The sequence below is a fragment of the Aquila chrysaetos genome, chromosome 6 (genome assembly GCF_900496995.4).
Source record: "Aquila chrysaetos chrysaetos chromosome 6, bAquChr1.4, whole genome shotgun sequence".
In the NCBI taxonomy this organism is placed as follows: domain Eukaryota; kingdom Metazoa; phylum Chordata; class Aves; order Accipitriformes; family Accipitridae; genus Aquila; species Aquila chrysaetos.
The window spans coordinates 10,850,713-10,856,258 of record NC_044009.1 but is presented as its reverse complement, the minus strand read 5'-3'; positions in this window follow the sequence as shown (position 1 = coordinate 10,856,258).

The window sequence follows — 5,546 nt, the reverse complement described above, 5'->3', positions numbered from 1 at the left end:
ACTCTCACACCCATCCCTCAGAGCCAGAGACCACCATGGATTTACGAGGAGTGTCAGCTGTAGGCAGGTTTTACGCGGTGTTTGGCATCTCATGGAGGCGGCGAACATTATCTGCAGCTCTGAGTGGTTATTAGGCAGATGGGTTGATCACAGAAACCTTGAAGCCCACGAAGCCAGGCAGAGCCCCACTTCTCTGGGTTCTCAGTCATATTTGCAGCCAGCCTTTGAGCCAGGACAAGTTTAGGAAGGGCCATGACCACAACGCTGTTGTGACTGTCCCCGTCGAGTGGTGAGGCACCACACGGATGGAGCAGGAGTCCCTGGACCAGCACTGGAGACTGAGGCAGGCGATGCCCAGGCAGATACGCTGCCGATGCCAGCACTGCCTCCAGCCTGCTGGGTCTGGAAAACGATGGGGAACAACACGGACTGACATTCGCATGCTGCTCATGCCACATGGCAGAGGACACAGTCCCATGTGGGCATCTGAGCATCTCTTCTCCCTTTCCAGTTTCTGCATCCTGAATTTCTGCTCTGAACGGGCCATTCAAGAGCAACAGACACAAATTATTCCCCAAGGTGCCTTCGGAAATAGTTCTGAACTGTGGACATGGTGAGAAGATTGAAGTTTGAGTACAGCTCTGTAAAGTGTGGGTAAAAGCCCCAAGGAGAAAGCAACTGAAAAAGGGTAAATGGCAACTCTGGAAAAAAACCCTCTCATTTCATGTGCTGTTTCCAAAGCCTGGCTAGTCTACAGCTTGGGTAATTAGATTTCAGCCGTAGAGGCAAAATTCACAGAATAAATTATTAATCACAGATTGTTTGCCCAGTATCAAGTGAGAAAGAAGTGAGCATTCAAAAAGCCAGCAGCTCAACAACGTTTCCGCTGCATTACGAAAAGACAAGGTACAAGCACTAGCACCTACAGCTCAAGGATATTCTCCCCGTTGTCCACCCTGCAGCCTCACTCCCCGGGGTCAAAACTGGGATGGCGAGATGCCTCCTTCACGTACAGTGTATTGCACATGCCGGGATGGCCAGCACGGTCGTGCCACAGCTATGCAGACAGAGCTGGGCTCTCTTGCCCAGTGGCAGGTTCTTCCCAAGTATCTCCCCAAAAAACCCCCTACCTGCACACACTGAGCACGACCCTTGGTCCATGCAAGGGGGGGGAGGGTCTAATCCCGCTTTGTGGCTCCTGGCCCCTGTAGCTCATTTGTGCCTTTAGTTACCATTGTGCTTGCCCACAAAATGACCGTCCTTTCTCTGAGACTGGCTGGGCTTGTGGCCTAGAGATGTTCCCTGGCAAGGAGCACTGGGGTAATTTCGTGTGGGGCCCACACCCAGGATTATGGCTTTGAATAAGGAGGAAACATGGGAGCTTGGCTCAAAGGAACACAATAATTACCTGAGCAGGAAAAAAAAAGAGCCTTTTCTTTCCTGGTAGAAAGCATCTGATAAAAGCCTGAGACCAGTGGTATTTATATTAGCAGATTTTACATCCTCCTTGTGTGTACTTGGACTGCGAGATATAAATCAAAGCAGGGGTTCATTCCAAGAACAGTTTATTTTTATCTGAGAAGTATGTGCTGGCGAACCAGATATTGGTATGTTGATTCTGTTGGTTCGGTGTGATTTATAATAGTTTCTATTGTTTTATAGTGCGTTTCACTCCAGAGTACTTAATTTATCTGAGTCACAGGTTTAAGTTTTTTGTTTTGTTTCATTTAATGTATATTTTCTTATGGGTGGTTTTAGGTTTTAGTGGTTGGCTGCAGTGTTGTAGCACTTTAATGCAAAGGAAGAATGTAAAACCATGAAAACAAATTCTAAATGGGTTTGCAATCAAACGTATCCCTCTCTAAATTGATCTGTGTGAGGTGGAGAGTAAAGCAGCACAGAGTGCTTCTCAATATATCATTGCCCTTTAACCGTGGCAAACCCTTACCAGAGTTTGGGGGCCAGCCTGCATCCCTAGAAATGATGCATTGGGAGGCAGAGGTCCTGGGCGGTCCCGGCTGCAGGGGAGGTAAAGCAGGCACTGGCAGGCTTTGGAGCCCTTGGTTGGTTGATACTGTGCGCAGGATGCCATTAAAATTGTCAGCCTGAAATATTTGTTCATCAAAATGAAAATAGCATGGGGTGAAGGGGTGTAGCAGAAAGGAAATGGTGGGAGGCACCGTCTGCCTCCAGCAAATCCTGCCTTGCTGCTGCCCCAAGCCGGTTAGTGGGCTTTCCTACAAAGCAGCTTGCACTTTGGCCCATGTAGTCCTTTAATTTAGCTGCACGGCATGGTGTGTCATCCAGGATCCCTTTGGTGCACATTGTACCTGCTGCCGGTCTCCCATCACAGACACCGGGATGGAGCCCGCAGCCTGCCTGGACCTGGGGAAATGCCATCCTCGCTGGCTCCCATGTTACCACACCGATGCCAGCAGCCAACCCAGTTGTACACCAGAGGAGACAAGTCAGAGGGACATCTCTATTCCTCCATCTCCGTCTCTTTTTGTTAGCAAACATAATAAACACCACCAGCAGGAAAGGAACAGCCCTGAAAGGCACGCAGAAAAAGGCTGCATTTGCAGCTCTGCATCCAGATTTGCTCAGCGTCCCCTTGGGTCTCCCAAGGGAGTGGCGCAATCCCTGCAGATTATAACTAGAGCCCTTGGAAACCTTTGCAGGGATTGGGATTTCAGCAATTCTGTAAGCATGGCTTTGCTTGGGCTTTGCTGGCAGCGAGGACTCACGCTCCGGCCATGGCAAGGAGGGTGCACCCTGCACTGGGCTGTTCATCAGTACAATGCCTGTGGCTGGTAATTAAAGCAGGGAGAGAGAGAAAAAAAAAAAAAGAAAGGAAAAATCACCTTCTTCAAGATTTATGAGAATATAAACTCAGGAGCTGAGATGTTCCTATCACCACCTATGAGGCCCAAGGGACAGCTTTGACTTAATGCAGAGTCGGATGTTTCTCTCGGTTATGAATTCAGAAGGTGATCTGGGGAGTTCGAAGCAGAGACATACGAGTGCTTCAAGAGGAGCACGCAGGAGCCCCGGTGCTGCCAACTTCAGTCTCAGTGTTTTATTTCTGCTACAGTACTCAAAGCCTGTGGAGGGCAGTGAACGTCTCCCACCCCAGGCCAGCGAGAGGTTTTGGGAAGGGGCAGGTGGACAGCAAGGTCTGAAGCCCACCTCCCCAAAGGCACATGGATATCTATCGCAGCAGCAACTGGGCTGAAGAGATGCCTGCCCCACCAGAGAGGGGTTTGCTGCCTTGGGCAATGGGTACCGAGATGGGTTTTGGACGGCCCTGGGGGGACGGGTTGCTGCTGTTACATCCTCCCTGCTTCCCCTCAAGTCCTTTAATTCCAGTGGCCCTTGGCGAAGGCATCCATCAGGGAGGCCAGAAGGATCATGGCCCTGCTCTAATAAGCAATTTGTTACCCAAGGAGAGCAAGGAAAAGCAATGCTTAGGGTTCTCCTGCCCCCAGCACCCCAGTGCCAGGGCCAGGAGGAATCAACACCAAGGAGAGAGAGACAGACACCCCAGACCCTAATGTATCTTAATAAAAAAGAAAGGTAAAATAACTGTGTGTCCAGGGAAAAACAAACAAACAAAAACCACAGTGCCAAGGAGAGTCCTTCAGAGGAAGTTTTTAAAACAAAAATGAAAACATCCAACCTGAAGGCTTCATATCCACTTTGGAGCAGGATGGAGTGATCTGGAGCAGAAGTTTCTGTAAGTGACTCTGCAGACTTCCCGTAAGAGGTGGGGAAAGCAAGGAGAGCCTTACCATTTCAGGTTTCTAACCCTCCATGGGAAACCTGTCCACCCCTCAGAGTGATCCCCAACTTCACTGATGAAACAGCTGCATACATTCCAGTTAAGGTAATCTCCTGCCTTAATAATTCATGGCCTGCTTTCAGGAGAGCTTGAAGCTCAGAGGAAAACTGAAAGCTGCTATATACATTTCGATCAGCAGCACTGATCAGTGCCTACCTTTATAAAAAATAAAAATCAGTGAAAGCATTTTTATTAAGCTATAGGGTCAAGTAATAGCTCCTTCCAAGCTACAGAAGTCACATCTGGCTTATTTACACTTTTTTCTCCCCTTAAGTCACATAATGAAAGCATTATCTTGAAAAGAAGAGAAAGATCTTAAGATAAAAGGAGTGCTACCTGACAAATAAGCTTTTAACAGCCTGGCAAACCAGAATGCCTCATAGAGAGATTGTTCTCAAGGAATTGTCCTTCAAGGGAAACATCTCCATAGATGGTTTGCATGCCTGCTTCCATATTGCCCATCATTATTACCATCATTGTATTCTTTAATTGTCCTAATTGCATTAGTGCCAATGGATATTATTCCCGTGGGGCCTTGGATCTGCTGAGACTTTGCAGACTAACCTGGCAGGTCAGGTGGAAGGCAAGAAGGTAAGGGGAGGTGTGGGAGGACAGGATGATGTGGCCAGCACCAGCCAGGGATGACCCAGTCTGCTGTGTCCCCTGGGCTACAGGTCAGACAGTCTGCAGGGTCACAGAAACACTGAACACTTCTGGTCTGACTCCTCCACCAGCAGATACGGATCTGTGCTCCTCAGCGGGCAACCAAACACTGCTGGCCTGGCATCACCCTCCAACCCTCCTTCCCCACCGTGTCCAGGCATCTCCTGAACCACAGCCTTGGTCCTCCCTCAGTCCCGGGAATTGTAAGAAGTTGGGCTTCATCAAAAGGTGACGATGGTCTCAGGCATTTCAGCATGCATCCTAGACTGAGGGTGAGGGCTGGCTGGCATCAGCCACTCCAGAGCTAAATCCACCTTTGCCTACACCCATCTTTCCTCTCAAGCCTGTTCAGCAGCATCCCTTCTCCCAGCCCCCAGTGTGCCTCTGTACAGCATCCTCGGGCTCTGCTGCGGCCCTGTGCACGCCTGTGTTTGCACAGGGCAGCATCACTCGCCGCAAACGTGCACGCTCAGTCACACACCCAACTTCCCGGCCAAGGGACAGGCTGCTCCCTGGGTACCGCTTGCTCCTGCTGAGGACAGGAGACATGCGTACCCTGGTGTCTGTGGCCACGGGCAGACTTTCTCATGAAGTTTAGTGTCTGAAGACCTGTATGGGCATGGGTTGCCTTTGAAGCCCTATTTCCTACCTCCAAGCACAAAGTCCTGCTTTACTGAGCCAGCTGGAAGCGGTGTGGTTAATAAGACAAAACCCAGAAGTGCCTCCAATTGTAACCTATCTCCTGCTTCCTGGCAGAAAACGTGTCTTTCTTAAAGTGGCTGAGGATAAGATGCTCATCTAATTACAGCCTAGGTGGCATGCTGTTCAAATGAAGCAGAGCCTAAAAAATATAACAGGGTGGCTGTAAAATGGCAGAGCACATGGAGGTCCAGGGAGTTACTCTAATCTACACCAGCTCGAGGTCTGACCCTTTACTATTCAAAGACTCATCCTTTGCTGTAAAAAGAGTCTCCTTAGCAATGCATCATCTTGGAAGTCAAGCAGTCAAAGCACATGTGCAAGCCAGCACATTAAGAGCCAG